Source organism: Myotis davidii, unplaced genomic scaffold (genome assembly GCF_000327345.1).
Source record: "Myotis davidii unplaced genomic scaffold, ASM32734v1 scaffold184, whole genome shotgun sequence".
Classification (NCBI taxonomy): domain Eukaryota; kingdom Metazoa; phylum Chordata; class Mammalia; order Chiroptera; family Vespertilionidae; genus Myotis; species Myotis davidii.
In genome coordinates this window covers 3,155,264-3,174,548 of record NW_006297021.1, presented here as the reverse complement: position 1 = coordinate 3,174,548, position 19,285 = coordinate 3,155,264, and positions in this window count along the sequence as shown.

The following is a 19,285-nucleotide window of genomic DNA, read 5'->3' as shown; positions in this document are numbered from 1 at the left end:
TAGGGGGGTGTCTCGTTACAGTTAAGGGCAGAAGCCTGGTTTAACATATTCGGAAAGAAACCTAAACCAAGGGCATATTTTGCAGTTTCCTGAATCAGTCGTGTCCCTGTGCTGTGTCCTTAGGCTCCCATCCAGCTGCATCTGTCCATTCACCTCCACGTAACACGTCACAGAGTTGGGAATGGACATCCACTCAGAACTGAAAAAAACGCACAGCATGGGAACAGAAATGTGTTTCCAGTTCCATTCGTACAGAATGAGCCTCAGACTTCAGGCTTTTATTTTGTAGAGAAATAAGTCACTTTTAGACGTAGCTATGATAATGTTATGTAATGTTGTGTTTTTACAAGCGAGAATAGGAAAACAAAAAAGGGTCCTGAAAAAAATTTCTGAAGATCCCTCTCTTCTACTTGCTCTTCCTATAGTACAAGGTAAATTAGTTATACATGTCTTTTTGAGAAACTTGGGGGAGGCAAAGAAAACTCATTTATATCCGGGGCTCCTGGTGCCACCCTGATCAAAATGTCTATCAAATACATTGAAGCCAATATCAAAATCCTAGGAAATCGCTGCCTTTCAAAGAGGACTTTGGTGCTGACGCCTTTGAAGCATCTGAGAAGCCACGCTATGCGATATGCAAAGTAAAATCCCTGGCTGTCTTTGAAAATACCAAAGGTAACTTTTAAGTGCACTTACCAGTTTCATCTTCACAGATAAAATGTCTAGTAGGCAGGTTTATAGATGTTCCTGGGCTTTCTCTACCACTTAAATGCATTTGAAATGAACAACACAAACAGTTATCCTTTTGAAAAGTCAAACAGCTCTATGAGACACCACGGTGTCATATACATATTTTAAACACTCCGAGTTGACAGTTATCCACTGAAACACAGCCCTGTGTTGAAGTATGCACGTTTAAGGCCACAGCACCTAGATGTGAGGCATAACATTTACAGTTGAGTATAAAAACTGGCGACTCAGAATGTGCGTGCGGGCCATGCAGATACAAGTACGCTCTCAGACATCACAAATGAGCATGTGTAAATTTATTACATATTTTATTGTTTCCAGGAACTTAAAAATGGTTTGTTGTAAAACTATATTTCAAATAGAAATGGTTACATAGAACACAATATTTTTGGATAAACAATAAATTATATAGCAAAAGAACACATTTAATATTCCTGGAAAATATTATTATTAATAATCTTGATTCTTTAAATTCAAGAAAAGTCACTTTTTAGAAAATATATTTAGTTGTCTATGTGGGCCACAGCAGAAAAGGGACAGGGAGTGTGTGCCATTATATAGGGACCACGTGGCTAATTATTCTCTTTTACAATGGACTTTCCAAGCCGAGTATTGGCAGGAACACAAAAGCATTTATTCCATCAACTGGCTATTGTGGAGTTATAAAAATAGATGTGGTGAACAAACAAGTTCTACTTTTCTGATTTCTATTGATGCTCAGTGTTCAATAACGCAGAGGAATGAACTTCACCCTCAGCTTTCTCAGAAAGACCAAAGAATGCTCCAGCCCATATACTCTTGGCTTTTGAAAAATATGTTTTTATTGATTTTTTTAAGAGAGAGAGGATGGGTAAAGGAGAAATAGAAACATCATTGTGAGAAAAACATCCATTGGCTGTCTCCTCCAGACCCCCTACTGGGGATCTAGCCTGGGCATGTGCCCTGAAGGGGAACTGAACCCATGACCTCATGGTGCAGGGGATGACACTCAATCCACTGAGCCACACAGGCTGGGCGCCCTTCCTCTTTTGAAGTAATTGGCAGACTTTAGAGGTGTTGGAGTCACCTGGATGACTTGTGAAAATACAAATATTTGAGCCCCATATCCAGAGCTTCTGATTCAGTAAATCTGAGATGCCAAGGTTTTGCATATCTAAGTCTGTATCTAAGTGTTGTCACTGCCATGGTCCAGGGCCATACTTAGAGAATTATTGAAATTTCCCCCACACAGGGGAGCTATAGCTTCTGTAACTTTCAGAAAGATTAGTTCTGAAACTTCTTAAAGTCATTAAGATCTGGGCTGTTAGATGAGTCAGAAAGAGGAGTGACCTGAGTTCTAATTATTTGAATCTCCCAAGGTGATTGCAAAGCCAAGTGGGATAATTAAACTGATGGAAGTTGTAATCAATACAGTAACCAAGAACATAAAACGTTGTACACAGATTCCTATGAATACATCTCACCTCATCTTTCTTTCCACATTTATCTTTATCTGTAAATATTTACTCAGAGGATAGGGAGAAAAGCTGGTATAGAACTACATCACTTACTCAAAGGCAGTATTTTAATTGCCCTCTAAACTTGGCTCAACAGTCCCTGAAGATATCTTAAGATAATTTGTTTCCCCCCCAAAAAAGCGAAATATAAATAAATTAAAAATATAATATATTCCCAGCTCTTCACCTAATGGCTACTTTCGGTCCCTAAGCAACTTATTAGAGGATGCTTGTGAAATATGTAGTCTTTGGGAACTTCGCTTCGGTGGTTCTGAAACAGCAGCTGAAATATGAGGCCTAGCAGGGAGAAGGGAAGGGAAGGGCGCTTCTGCTGGAGGCACCAGACCCGTTGTTGACCTTGTCATTGACCTTGACCACTGTCTGGTCTTGGGCAGCTCTTTTAACCCTGAGCTGAACTCGGTTTCCTTATTTCTATAACGACAGGGGTGATTTCTTCCTACCCCGGGGTCATTGAAGAGATTAAATTATGCGGAGTTTTGTTTTCTTATACACAGAATCAACTGCAATCTGACATATTCAGTGCTTGCAAAGGCTCAGATGGGCACCCTTGTTAATAAGAGAAGAATATCTTCAGATCTCACTCTAGTTCAATGTGCTCCTAGCGTTCGCTGCCATGGTTTAAAAGAAAAGTAATAGTGGTTTACACCTTGGAATTGATGAGTAGAACACTTGCTTTAAATCCTGATGGTGTCACCTGTCAATCCCTTTCCAGATCTGTGAAGTTTGGAGTTCTTCCGTGTGAGACCAAGCTAGACTTGACAGCTTTTAATATCACATTTATCACTTCTCCCAAATGCTCAGGAAATATTCAGAGAATTTATTCACTGGAAATGTTACACTGCAGATTAATCAATGTCAATAATTTTCAAATTAACTTTAATATTATTCAAAAGAGAAAGCCACATTTTTAATGAGCGATACTGCCTTTTTCTCTGCCCTTCTTTTGGCGCGTGTGTGTGTGTGTGTGTGTGTGTGTGTGTGTACACTCATGGTTGCAAAACCCATTATAAATATCCACATAGGAAGCGATTTTGAGTTTCCTGTGTTAAATAACATAGACATGGTAGGGGTGAAAGTGAAATACCTCATTAGGAAATAACAGAGTCTTAGAAAGAACGACCCTCTGTCAGGACGGATGTCCTTCGTGTGCTCTCTGCCTCACTGATGACAAAAGAAGTGGCAAGTTGTTGGCTCTGAGTGATGCTGCTGAAAGCAGAGATAGAGCTTTGCAGGTGAACTTCCGGCAACGTGTCTGCATCGCTTCTCTCTGGGATGAGCAGTCTTATTAGAGGCAGCTTATTACTCCTCTCAGATGGTCTTTAGAAATAAATAGGAATAACTCTAAATGTCAGTTTAAAGATCCTTTGACTCTTTCTATATTCAACAATGTTCAAATTAAAGATGAAATCTGACTCCTCATCTCTTGTATTTCCTGTTTTAAATTCTCCCCGAGTGCCTGCCTTTTTCAAGCACTGGTTAAAATTCGGAGACGACATACTTCTTGCTATGCTTTGGTCTTGGGAGAATACAAGCAACGCTGGACAGAGGAACTTCAAAACCAGGCAGAAATGAATTGGATTTGGTTTTAGGGCTCTTTCAAAGAAGCAAACACATTTCCACTGATGATTTCTCTGAATGTCATCATCCTATAATTCTCAAGGACACAGATATGTTTAATATGTATGGTTTGACACATACTACCTATGTTCACGTCAGCCCTTCTGTGAAATATTACTAACAGTATATTGCTGCCTCTATCCAGGCCAGAAATAACTATCAAGGGCTTCCTTTTACAGGCTTCAAAACTATATAAAATAGGTATGTGGGAAACCAGAGGCTGGCCACAGACTGAAAGGTAAGAATTTTCCTTGTACGAGAGATAATAATATGCTAAGATGTATGTAAAAAGCAAGGCCAGAGTATCCCAGTTGTTGAGCATTGACCTATGAACCAGGAAGTCAAGGTTTCATTCCCAGTTGGGGCACATGCCTGGGATTGCGAGCTTGATCCCCAGTAGGGGGCATGCAAGAGGCAGCCAATCAATGACTTACTCTCATCATTGATATTTCTATCTCTCTCTCTCTCCCTCTCCCTTCCTCTCTGAAATCAATAAAAACATATTTTAAAAAATTATGTGAAATGCACAAATATAAAGCAGTTGCTAAAGTTAAATCTAAGGTCTAATGGTTTGAAGTGCTGCTTCCCCATCTTTTCTAAAGTTAAAGAAACTGATATGGGGTATTTTTAAATGAAAGCTGAATTTTAGTGCCAGGCAGGCAAAATCCAGTTTGAGCACCCTGCAGCATCTTTGATGCCCTTTATACCTTCAGTTGCCCAGTGAAGTTGACAATGCCTAATGGAAAATTCAATACCTGATGTTTGAGGGTATAGAGTACCATGTCACTTTACTGTATGAGATTTCTTATTGATTCTGTTCATTAAATGGATATTCTTAATATGTTGGGTCTCTGAACCAGTAAATTATAAGTAACTCTAGATTCCTACAAATCACACCAGGAAATGAAGTAATAGCAATTTCTAGATAAAGTTCTTTAAAAATAAATATTCATACTTTGTCTCCCTTATAAAGATCAAAATTGTTTCAAATATATATTCACAACTTGTACAATTTTCATCAATCAATAGGTCCATTCTTTATGACAATAAGAATTTTATTAGTCTATAGAATTGCTATGACAGTCCTGTGGAACCATTGGTAAAATAAAAATGTGAACTGATTTCCTACAAATCTTTAAGAAACAACAGCAAAATGAATTCAAGGTGAAATTATCTAGATGAGGCCACTACGTCTACATCTGATTCATTTTTTCACACATTCACTCCTTCCTCCTCTCTTTATCTTTCCCGAATGCTGATGGGTTTAGGCTGCCATTTCTTTAAAAGCAGAATGACTTTGTAACACTTCATGATGGTGTTTCTTTAGATAGTTCTCAGCAGGACAGAACTTTAGCATTACACAAACGTGTGTGCGTGAGCATACATCAACACATACATATATGTAGATAGGCAAAGGATATTCTTTTCAACAAGTCCACCAGTTTTAATGGACAGGTTGCCCTTCCAACATTGCTTTGTGCTTAAAGAAAAATGAACTACATGAACTGAAACCCCAACCTATTTAGTCAAAGGACATCTGAATTAGAAGATGCTGATACAATGGATCACTTCCTAATATGTGCAGCTTTTATGAGAAAGACAGAAATCTTGAAGCTTCTATTTCTGGTCTGCCATTGATGTCTAATGTAATATCTTGAAATCTACTATACTGTACTCTGATAATAATGTTATCAATAAATACCTTCTATGTTTGCTCTTCTCCCAAGAGAAGACCATGAGTCTTTGGTGACTTCTTTGTGGACAGTGATACGTAAAGACAACCAGAAAGGCCATACAGTTTCAATTCTAAAAAAAGTTATGTAATCTCATATGAACAGATGGCTGAAAGAGTTTTCAGTAAGAGAAATTTAGGATATCTGTGTAAGGACTAGGCTTATATTCTCATGTTGAAAACTATGATATCATCACTCAAGGAGGTTGACATCGCAAAAGGATGGCTGTTATCGGCTGATGGCCTTGGATCTGGACCAAATCTTCCTAAAGTTCATGTACCTGGGCAGCTCTTTCAGAGCAATATACGTTACAATTTGTTAGGGTTGTGATATTTTTATTAAAACATGCTTAGTTCATTACACAATTAAATACTGTACTACGATCAAATAGAAAGCCAATAGCAAAAGTAATCTTTTTGATAATAACCAAAGTAAATGGACTGAGCACTTCAATTAAACGGTGGAAAAGATGGATAAAGAAGTACCCCACTGTGCTTTCTGCAAAACATACACTTTAAATATAAAACAAAAATTAAGTCAAAGGATGGTTTTTAAGAATGCCACGCAACACTAACTAGAAGCTAGAATGCCTATTTTAATATCAGACAAAAAACCATCTAGGCAAACAGTAATAGCAGAATTAGGAAGTGGCATTTAGAAACGGTAAAAAGGTCAAAAACGTGTATTCACCTGATAAAAGATCCTCTAAAATTTAGAGTTAAATACATGAAGAAAAACTGTCAAACCAAAAAGAAAAACAAATTCATCCACCATAGAATGGAAGCTTTTAATAATGTCTTTCCAGCAACTGATAGAACCAGTAGGAAAAACAAATTGGTAGGAAATATAAGACTGAACAACACTATCACCCTAACTATCACTATCAGCTACAACAACACTATCAGCCTTTGCAAAGCTCTGTACTCAACAAGTACAGAATGTATGCTGTTTTTACGTGTACTGAAACTTCACAAAAGACACCATATAAAGTTAATAGAATTGACATCATATAAATATACTCACTATGCATATAGAACTGAATGGAAAATGAATAAAAATAAACTATCTGAGGGGGTAAGAGATCAACCAAAGGACTTGTATGCATCCACATGAGCATAAACAATGGAAGCCGGGGGTGGGAGGGTGAGGGCACGTACTGGGGGTGGGGGTGGCTGAAGAGAGGTCAATGGGGGGGAAAGGAGGCTTATGTAATAGTTTAAACAATAAAGAATTTAAATTTTAAAAAATCACTACTTTGCAATCCCAATGTAATATTTGGTCCAGGCAAGAATCATTAATCAATACTAAAGCCATTGGGAAAGAAGTTATTCAAAAGTCTTAAAATATCAATTATCAGATCACGTATAAATTACCAAGGGGAAAGAACACCTTATTATAGATAAATAGAGCAAACGATATCTTAACCAAGCTATTACTCAAGATACCACCAATAATGGGACAAAATTCCATTATGTCCTGATATAGTGCAGACTGAAGTATATTAACAATATATGTTAGACATTCTACAAAATAAATGTATGGACTTTAAAAAAAGGATTTCATGAAAGATGAACAGGTTAGGTAGATGGTTCTAAATAAAAGAAACCAAGGAGACATAACCAAATCCAATGCGTGAACCTTGAAAGAATCCTGAATTTAAAAGAAAAATATAATGGATATTTTTGGGTTAAATTAGGAAAATTTAAATGCAGAGCATACATTAGATAATATTCATCAATATTAAACTTCTTATATGTACTAATGAGTATGAAGTTATGTAAGAAAATGTTCTTGGGAGGTACATCTTAAAGCATTTGAAGTATTTAAGATAAAATGTCATGATATCTGCAATTTATTCTCAAATAAATGGTCTAGCATGAAAATTATGCTTGTAGTACATTAAAATAAATAAACTATCTGAAAATTTCTCAATCACAAAACCCATCTTAAAATGCTTAAAATGCAACCCAAAATGTTATCCTAGTGGTCTATCATTAATAAACCGACCAACAAATAAATAAATGTGTGTTTGCATTTACTCTCTGCATGTCAGTGTTACTGCAGTATTTTTTGTGGTAGTAAAGAAAAATGGGGGAAAAGATTGTTTTTACTTTGCCCACTATAGTGTAAAGTAAAACAATAGTAAAATAGCCACACATACATACACAAATATATAAAATGTGTATGATATATATTCACACACATATACATGCATCATCATTTCAGCTATAATGCTTGTTTTGAAATAAATTTCTCCTAATGTGATTGACATATTTGAAAACATGTGATTATATCGCACAAAACTTTGGAGTGTAGTAGGAATTTTGAGTGAGTTTATGTGCTATTTTCTCACTAAAAGCAGCAGAAAACCGCTCAGCCGCTCTGAGGTGGGTGGAATGCAAAAAAAAAAAAAAATGCCTCCATGCAGCCACCATAACAGTTCCCAGCTTCCTCTCAGTTCCTGCACGTATCATCCTACTGGGTTGTGCTCCGTTATTTTTTTCTCATTTGTCAACTGTTCTCTGTGTTGAAAGAAAAAGAAACAGCCAACATCTCCATTGTGTTGCAGGGTCCTGCTTCCACCTGCCAGGCCGTGCCCGCAACAGGCGAGGTGCGAGCTCCGAGTAGAGGCCTTAGTGGCTGCAAACCTCCCTGCGATTCCCGAAGCCTCTGCTGTTGCGCAAAGCGGAGCTCCGGGGAAGAAATCCTTAACAATTCTTCCCGTGGAAACACAGGCGTGGCAGGAGGCTGTAACGCTGGGTTATCCATCCAATCTTGCTGAAACCGTGATAAAATACCTATTATAAAGTGCATAACTCAAAGGATCTACAAATCAGAGACAGAAAAATCTGCCCGTGATGTAAGGTTGTGCAAGGTGGCCTGCCTGTGAAGCGTGTGCCCGCACAATGACCCACACCATCCACACCTGGTGTGACCGCCTTCCTTCCGATTTCCGCTCACGCACCCCCACTCCTTCCCCTCGGCCCAGAAGCCCAGCTCTGTCAGCACCCACTGCCCCAGATGACCTCACAAACTTTCCTTGTTTTAAGGCCAAGTGTTGCATTCACTGTAGCAATTATGTCTTTTGAACCATTTCCGATGTGTGAAGCTGTTGCTGTTTTTATTAGGTTCCTGTCTTTTAAAAAATTGAATATGTCACCAAGATGATGGTGAGTGTTCTGCCTCAACATTATTTTTCCATAAGCCGTGTGGTTTTATTGCCAAATTCTGTATAGCATAGTGATTTGGGGGAATGTGTGTAACTCAATAGCAGAACTGATCGTATATACATATATTCACTCCTCACTCCTCCGTATCCATCTAGAAATCATATGTGATTATATAGCACAAAAATTATGCCTATCAGCCACACATGCTTCATTTAGAATAATACAATTTTCACTTAGTTTTATGCCTCCTGATTTTAAACCATTATCTGTCAAATAAAAGTAATGCGGTTCTTTTCAATATGAAAAAGAAAGTAAAGGACCAAATGCAGAGAATTCTGGGTTGTCCTAGCAGAAATTTTTTATCCCCCAGGAAAGGAGGATATAGCATTGCGGGGGCGGCTTAGCATAGTTTAAAAGCACAACTGAGTGATATGTAACAGCAAAAGCGTCCAGCTTGCAGGGGCGATGGGATCCCACAGCGCGAGACAACACATGTTCTGAAGTGTAATGATGACTCAGTCCTATTAATGCCCTGCATCATTCTACTTAGTGCACAAGTTTCATGAAAAAGTTATAAGGGGATGTGGGAGGATGTGCTGAGGACTAGCAGCGTAATTGATGGGTCTACACGCTGATTTCTTTCTCACTGCAGTTTGTCTTCCCGCACCCACACTGTCACAAGCCATCTTTGAGCGTCTCTCCTCAGAAGACATCTAGTCTATGAAACCCCGAAGTAAAAGTTGTCTGAAAGACCTCCCACCCTCGATTATTTTCCTACAGTTTGCTAATGAAAGGCTGTTCTAATTGTCTTTAAAGCTACAGGAAAAGGAGACTTTTTTTTATAGACCAAAAAACCACATGCACACATACGCACCATACACACACACGCACACACACACACACACACACACACACACCAATACTGGAGCTGAAGCTTTAGAGGCTGGATTGGTCTTGGGCTCTGAGGGCACCCTGCCTTACTATCTGTGGGGCTCGAGGAGACCTCAGAAGATCGGGGGACTTCCTGTGCCCGGGTAAATGGAGCTTAGATTTGCTGCTTCCTGTGCCTCAATTATGACCAAGAAAACCAGCCTAGCAAGGTCTTGACCAATGGAAATATCAGGAGTGACCTGAACAGAATGGAAGTCAGAGGTGCAAGTCGAGTAGCTTCGTAAAAAGAACAGTCCACCAAACAGTCATTTTTACTGCCTTCTTCACTTGAATTACCTCCTCAGAATATTTCCATTTTTACCTGTGTCTCCACGTTCTGCCCCTTAAGATTCTGTCCCTATGTCCACCTCTTCTTTTCTACCTTCTATCTTTGAATCCAATTGACCAGATCAGAGCTAGGGATCGATAGGAGTTTATAACTTCCCCAGTTTTCATCTTTTCTGTAGGGGACAGAAAAGAAAAACGACTTTCCTCCCACCACTACCAACTATGATTGGTGGGGGAGAGCCATGGGTGATAGACGACAAGGAAGAGAGAATTCCGGAAAATGAGGGGCCCACCCAAGAACATATCCAGCAAAAAATTATGATATTCATTGAGTCCATTAAAACTTTTATCATAATCATTATCCACAATTAGAACATCCCTGTGAGCAAGGTGAAAGGATGCTAGCCTCTAATACTGTGTACATTAAAACAATAACAGACCTCCTACTGTCCTTTGTCACAAAGAGTGTATCTGTGTTTGGTCATTGAATCAATGGCATTCCAAATGTGTGAAGGAATGGGTGCTATGCCTTGTCAGAAGAGAATAAATGTACCTTACAAAAGGCTTTGTAGACCACACACCTAAAAGGAATGGTCTAGCTTCTCCGAAAAGAAAGTTATCTAACTCGGTCCTCTCTACTCGCTGAGGAAGGCTGCGCGTGGAACGTGAACACAGTACACATTATAGCCCATCTTCTGCTCTACATCACTAAGCTGGGAAGATATTTTTCTGCCACAGAAGATGCAGTCATTGCATGTTTCAAACCCTGTGTGGCACACGCCATCACACAGCAACATCAGAGAAAGATATGTATTTTCCCATGGAAAGGCCTCTTCATTTCTCAGAGATGAAGAAAAGGATAGAACAGCAGACAGCTAATAAAATTTTAAAGTAATGCTGAAAAGCGTACCAAGTCAACAGGTATTTTCTTCCCTCTAGATATGTATTTTTAGTAGACAGAGGTCTGTAGCTTTCTGGAAGACATTCTATCATGAACAACAATGTAGCTTTGGTTGCCTGGAACAATTGGCGTCAAAGTAAACTGAAATCTTTATGTTCTCAAGCATAACCTGAAGAGGAAAACACATTTGCTTATTATTTTTTAAGAAATATGTGTAATGAAGCTAAGTAACTGGTAATTCTCTCTTTTTTAAAAATATATTTTTATTGATTTCTGCATTTTTTATGATATATTTGTATTGATTTCAGAGAGGAAGGGAAGGGAGAGAGAGAGAGAGAGAAACATCAATATTGAGAGAGAATCATTGATCATCTGCCTCCTGCAAGCCATTTATTGGGCATTGAGCATGCAACCCAGGCATGTGCCCTTGACTGGAATTGAACCAAGGACCCTTCAGTCCGCAGGTCTATGCTCTATCCACTGAGCAAGACCATCTAGGGTGAGAGGGCTCTTCTTAATGCCCTTAGAATCATTCTATTGCAAGCTTAGCCCCCATTCCTTTTGAGGATTAAAACTACAAAGGACACAGGGAAATTCTAAGTTCAGGGAACCTCATAAAATTAATATTTGTGTCCGAAGCTGAGTTTATCCTACCAAATCTGCTTTAGTGCCCTGTGAATGGACTTGATAGGACAGAAAGTCCCAAATACCACATAAAACAAATCTGCCTTATATAAACCTGATTCAAGAGAGATCAAACTGCATCTGCATATTTTTAAAAGCTTTGGTCTCTTCATTTGTGGTTTCTCTTTTCTTTCATATTATATAGACTATTGGTGGCATCCTACTAGGAACATATATTTTTAAAACTTTTGAGTATACTGTGAAAACATATATCTCTGGCCTCACTGTTTTGCATTTAAGTGTAGTAATAACATTAAACATTAACTTAGTGCTTTGCTTATTTGGGGATACAAATTGATATTATTTTCCTAAAGTAATGTCAATAAAAACAACTACATGGCAGTCATGTCATCTAGGGAAGAAAAGAACAGTACCAACAGAAATTATTTTGTTTTATCCATTTGCCTACCAATATATTTTTCATTGGCTATAGAAGTAACGTGTCAAATTCCTTGTTTTATTCACCTTCTAATTCCAAACTGTATTACATCAGGTAGTACAGCCATTTTGTTGACTTAAGGCACAGATAAATTTGTCTCTTAAGACATAAGTTCTTTACATATACAATATTTTCTACTTCATATGCTTTCCTGCAATCTTAATACAAATATATATTTTTTTGTTATTAGTAGAATCTTTGCCATGTGGAGTCCAGATAAAAATCAAATTGATATAGATTATACCAAGAGTATAAATGAAGAGACCAAGCTGTGTGGCTGGTGTGGCTCAGTGGTTGAGCATCAACTCATGAACCAGGAGGTCAGGGTTCAATTCCTGGTCAGGGCACATGCCCGGGTTTTGGACTTAGTCCCAAGTAGTGAGTGTGTAGTAGGCAGCTGGTCAATGATTCTCTCTCATCATTGATGTTTCTATCTCTCTCTCACCCTCTCTCTTCCTCTCTGAAATCAATAAAAAAAATTAAAAATAATAAAATACGAGGGCAAGTTAACAAACCGTTCTTGAGTGCCTATTTTGACTGGTTTGTACACAGTATCTGATTTATCTTAGCAGCTAATAAAGGTAAATATTATCTACATTTTAAATCTAAAGTAAGGAAGCATCCATGAAGGTGTATGATTTGTTTATGAGCTCACAGCTATTGACTGGTGTAGCTAAAATCCAGTGAAATTTTTATGTATGCTCTTTTAAAGTGGTGGCTATAAGTATATAAAATGTACTCAAAACATGCTGATCCATATTTTTATAAGGAATTGAAAAGAGAATCTATGATTTTCCAAAAATATCTTTGAAATGAACCATTCTTGAGAGAATTATGGAATAATTGGTGTATGAGCAGATTGTGCTCATTTCTGACGAATTTAAGTCATGGGCATTGTACTTAAGTCTCCCTTTAATTAAACACAACCCTCTTTCTAGCTTTACCCCCCTACACAGCCCTCACATAGAAAACACTAGCCAAACAGCTCATGGCCTCCAAAACATCCCCAAACCATCCTGAGTTCTTCCCGCCCCCACCTTTGCTCCCTCTGTTTTGAAGGCCTTATTATTCTGACCACCAGCAGGCAATTCTTATATATATTGCATGTTCACACCAATTTTTTTCTTTGGTTTTGTTAATCCTCATCCAGTGATATTTTTTCATTGCTTTTTTAGAGATCATGAAAGGGAGAGGGAGAGACAGAGAGAAACATGGATGTGAGAGAGACACGATGATTGGTTATTGGTAGCCTTCTGCAGGCCCGAGTCAGGGCTGGGATCAAGCCTGCATACGAGGTACGTGCTTTTGACTGGAATCAAACCTGGTACCCTTCAGTCCATGGGCTGAAGCTCTATCCACTGAGCAAAATTGTCTAGGGCATCCACTAATTTTTTATGATGTATATTATATGTGTGTTTTGAAATGTAATATTCCACAATCCTAGCCTCCAAGATTGCAGAGATATTCCCTTAGATGTGTGTTTAGATAACTCCCTCACCTTCGAGTCCTGTCTTAAATGTCACCTTCTTCTGGAGGAATACCTTAACCTCCTTATTTAATGTGGAACCTCCTCCTTAGCCCTGCTCATTCTCCCTGACTCTGGTTCTCTTTTTATATTTCCATTGCACTTCCAACAAACTCCATAACTCACTTGCAGTGCTTGTGTAAGGCCCAAAGGCAGGTACACATAAATAGGCACCTAAAATAAACAGGGTGAAATTGGATCCTCATCTTCTTTGGGTGCTCTAAAGATGTGACTAAGGAATCCTAGTGCTTGGTGGCTGCAACTGAGCCCATAAACATTCAGGAGCTGCACACTCAGAAGGGCAAGTCAATCTGCAGAGAAACGCAGGGATGGAAGGCAGAGCTGGGGACAGCACAGGGACAGAGCAGGAAAGGCACTGAGGAATAAGTGGTCTTGGCTTCTGACAACTTGTAATGTATTATTTATTTCCCAAGAAGCCCAAGTTGACTCCCATGCTCGCAGATGGGTGAAAAGCCACTGCTTTTAATGTTATTAAGTATCTGTGTAAGCTATCTCACCTGGATTTCTCATATGTAAAGCCAACATCATCTCAAGTAATAAAATATTAACTACTATATTTTTTCTAAATAAGTTGCCATTAGTTGTGGAAATGTCCACTGCTCACAGATTGTAAACATCCTGTAAGCACCACTTCACCAGTTTTTTTTATCCCCAATGGTACCCAGCATTGATTGGGTCAATGGCTGTTTTTTTGATGAGTTTGGTTTTTGGTTGCTGCAGGTACAATGAAACATTAAAAGTGAAATGGTTGGCAGATAAATATCATTGGACTTATACTTTGTCCTCCATAACATGAACCAAAAATTGGACTTATAGTTTGTTAATAAATATTTGAAATGTTCTGAAATAAACATTTTAAACTACTTATTGGACACCTAATATGTGTAGATAAAGAGCCCAAGGCTTGATACACGGTTTCATGGGACCATCAATGTAACCATTGGCCACTGCTGTTCTTTTTGCCTTGAATTTACTCATTTGTGTTTGAGGGCCTCAGACACAGAGCCCAAGTTAAGTAGGTCAATCACCTAACTAGTAGGAAATATAGCCTGTACTCAGGCTCAGGGGCAGCCTCATACAGAGGTTAGGGGACAACCTTTGGAGCTGAATTGCACAAGTTTGAATATCAGTTCTGCAACGTTGAGCTGTGTGATCTACCTGCCTTCTTAATACTTCAATTGGCTCCTCCCCTAAAAGGGGTTGGATAAAAGAAGATTGTATCAAAGATTAAATGAGTTTGTAGATGCTAGGATTGTGCTGGCACATAACAAGTACTCTACAAGGATTTGTTGATTAAAAAACAAGTCTCATGCCAACTCCTATGGGTTTTTTTACCTTATTTTTTGGCACAGAATCTGGTAGAAGTTGATAATAAAATAGGTGCTGCATATTAATTGATTAATACATGATGGGAATTGGGCTCGGAAGTAACTTAATCTCAGCTGTTTCTTAGGACATCCCAATAGAGATTTTCCAGAAGTATGGCATGTATAGAAGGTAGAAATAGCCCAGGAGTTTTGTCCAATCTCTTTACTTGTGTTTTCCCCAATGGTGCCAAATAATATTGATGATAATAATAACCACCACAGCAATAATAATAAGTGACTTTTAAAAAGCACTCACTAAACCTAAATGATTAAAAAAGAGTCACTACAACCTCCCTCTAAGGTAATTGCTGTTATTTTTCACACTTTCGTCAGTGAAAAGACTGACAACATGGAAAGCTGAAGTACTACACAATTACAGTCCTCCCTCAGAAACACCATAAGATAACATGGCATTTAACTACACTTACTTGCAAGAAATAGCTTAATGAGTAATATCAACATGGAAAATTGAACAAGAAAGAAGGTTCTATTTCCCATATTATTATGTAAAGTATAGTTTTCTAAGAAGATAGAGCAGCTGTTGCCATTTATACATCAAAGAACATAATGGTATTGCGACATATAAAGAGAGAACTGTGAGGCGTATAGAGTGATATACAAAACTCTAGTCATAGGACTACACTATATATATAGTGCACAACTCAGAAAATGTTAGAGCAAATAGACACAAAATAAGCCAGGACATAGAGTGAATAAAACAACATGGACAGGGAGCCATGTGTAGGGAGAAAAAAGAAGCATCCCCTTGATCAAATGAGACAACATTATCTCTAATACTAGATGAATATTTATAAGAACTAAATCAGACAGAAAAGAAAATCTTAAAAAATAGAAAAAGTGAAGCCATAAAGGCTATCTGACATTAATGCAATTAAACTAAAAATTAGAAATAAAAGTCTAATACTTTGGGAAAATAAGCTTGATAAACAGAAACATTTATTTTCTTTAAGGCATTTTGGATATTCAAGAAATAAACATTTAAATTCTATATTTAGAAATGAACAATATGGGAGATGCTGCACACAGAATATGTACATGTCAAGTTCATATAAAAATGATTAACCTAAAATGTATGTATAAAGAATAACATGATATAAGCATTCTGTAAGAAAGATTAAAGATCAACAGTAAAAATTGTTGATGGGAGGAAGAAACAAAGAGAAAAGTAGAAAGTAAGTTTAAAACAATAAAAAGTGACTTTATGATTTCACCAATTAAAAAAAAAACAACCTCCTTCTTTGAAATAATCAATAATATATACCTTACTTGGTCAACAAAGGTCAAAAAGGCATGATAAATATAAACCACATTAATAAAAAGTTCTTAATACCAGGTTAGGGAGGTAATGTAAACCATTGTAAAAGATGAACTCATTTGAATATACACCTTTGTATTTGAATGTCTAAGTAAATGTCAATTGAATAGACCTAGATATAGGAAACATGTACATTATTAATGTTCACTTAATATGTCAAATATTAAATGTCAGATTATTAATCTATTACTAAATAACTAAATATTTTTAAAAAACTACTCCTTTGAATTATCATTAGGTAGTTGCTTAAAATATATACATTTTCCACAAATATTAGTATATATGTTTCCTTTTTTATTTAAACCAGTAGAGAGTACTTAAAAATGGAAACGTCATCACCAACATTCTGCTAACAAACCACAAGAAAAAAGAATATAGGAAGAGTATGGATTGAACTCAATTTTGTGTAAAATAGATGAGTAAAATATTAATAAATGGGATTTAACTGAATATTAAAAGAAAGATTCATCATAAGCTAGGAGACTTCATCCAAGAAATGAAAGAATTATTCAATATTAGGAGATTTACTATAATTTAGTGCTATAATAGATTAAAGAGAAAATAACATATGATCTTCTTAATGTTTAATGAAAAATCATTTGATCAAATTCAACAGCCATTACTAATTAATTTTTAAGAAGCTTAGCAAGCGAGAAATACAAGACTATGGATGAAACCTGGTAAGAAATTTACCTGAGACATATTCTTAACAGTTAACATCAAAATGGAACCAAGCCAAAGATGTTTTTTTTTATTAATACTATTTTCAATATTGTACTGAAAGTTCTACCTGATGCAATGTTATAAGTAAAAAGATACATTCATCTTAGGACTTATAAATAACACTGTTTTCTCAAGAAATTTGGGGAAACTGACTGAACATTCTTAGAACAAGTATCTATTGTATAATGTGGTGAATATATGCTAAATGTGTAGGAGTCCGTAGCTTTCTTAAATGCCAACAATAACTGATTTTTGAAAGCAATGGCAAAAGCAGAATCTCTCCAACACGTCAACAAAATACACAATATGCTTAGAAGAGACCTTAAAGGAAGGTACATAATGTGCGTTAGGATCATAGAAAACTTCAGTGAAGGACACACGCATCAAAGGCAGTGTGTGAATATATTATGTCCCTCTAAGGGAAGACATGATTTTTGGAAGGTATAAACTATACCAAAATTAATCTACAAATTCAGTATCATTCCAGTCAAAGTCAAACTTGTCTTTATAATTATTTGCAACAGAATCAACTGATTCTAAATTTCATATAGATGAGTACTTAAATAACACCATTATAAGGAATAATGTTTCACCAAAACTCTATAAAAGTCCCACGATTAAAATAGTTAAATCCTGCCGAAAGCGGTTTGGCTCAGTAGATGGAGCGTCGGCCTGTGGACTGAAGGGCCCCAGGTTCGATTCCGGTCAGGTGCATGTACCTGGGTTGCGGGCACATCCCCAGTGGGGAGTGTGCAGGAGGCAGCTGATTGATGTTTCTCTCTCATTGATGTTTCTGACTCTCTATATCTCTCCCTTCCTCTCTGTAAAAAATCAATAAAATATATTTTTAAAAAAAGTTAAATCCTAATGGAGAAATAAAGAAACACAATAGAGAGCTGAGAAAGAGACAAATACATCAACAGAAGTGGCATTTTAAATCTTGCTATAATGGTGAGTTATTTAACAAATAGTACAGGTGCAGAAAAACTAATTACGAAAACATATTTATCTTAAAAATGTTTAACTACCTAAATGAAAGATTTATGTATAAGCTAATAATAAAGATAAATAAAAGTGGAGCTAGAAGAATAGATGCAGATAGAGGAAAGAAAGTGTGCTTTCCCTCACTGTTATGTTACATTTACGTAGTCTAGTATCTTCTGCTTAAAGTTGAACTTAATTGATGGACATGTGGCTAAGACCTACCTAAAACCCACTCTTGCCTTCTTTATGATAATAGACCTTCTTTAATACTGGAGGATCGCAACATCTCCAGTGACATGTCAACTTTTCATGGCACCGCATGTAATTAGGTACAGTTATATATGACCACAATCCGACCAATCACAGAAGTGAATGTTGTAGGAAAAGATTTCATGGAAGGCTATTTAAAGAGGATCCGACAGGTATGGGTATACCTTTCCCATCTATCTTTCCTGGTTTTACTACCTGGAAGTCAAGTTCCATGGCTGACATAGTGCTGTGAAACAATGGAACAGAAAACTATAAGGTACATGGAGCCCAATTGATTCCCAGATCTAACATAATAGCACTGGTCCCTCAATCCCTGGCTTTCTTTTGCATTAGAAAATAAACTCATGTATCGAAGGCACTTGCTTTTCATTTTGTTACATGATGCCATTCCTCACAATAAATTACTCAGGAATTTGGAGATGATTGGAGATAATGATTTAAATGAAAGTAGTGTACACTCTAAACATTAGAAGGAAATAAGGATTTGACAACATAAGCATCAGCACCCCTCGACCCAACAATCTGCTGGGTATTTTAGAAAGAAAAGTAATTATATTAGAGGAGAGCTTAAAATGCGAATTGTTACATTGGAAAAATATTCCTCTAATAAAAATAAACACATTTCGGAGTGCTCGTGGAATGAGTTTACTCTAGCTGAACTGACCTGCCTGAGACTATTTTTTCTGCCCAATTTTTTCGAAGATGGTAAGGGGCAGGGATTACATGGGGAAGTTCAAATATTCAGTAAAAACATGGTCTAAAACATACAAAACTGCCCGACTGGTGTGGCTCCGTGACTGAGCTTCAACCTATTAACCAGGAGGTCACAGGTCGATTCCTGGTTAGGGCACAGGCCAGGGTTGCGGTGCTCAATCCCCAGTGGAGGTGAGCAGGAGGAAGCTGATTAATTATTCTCTCTATCATTGCTGTTTCTCTCTCTCTCTCTCTCTCTCTTCCTTTATGAAATCAATAAAAATATATTAAAAAACACATTGATATATATATATATATATATATACACTCATTTTAA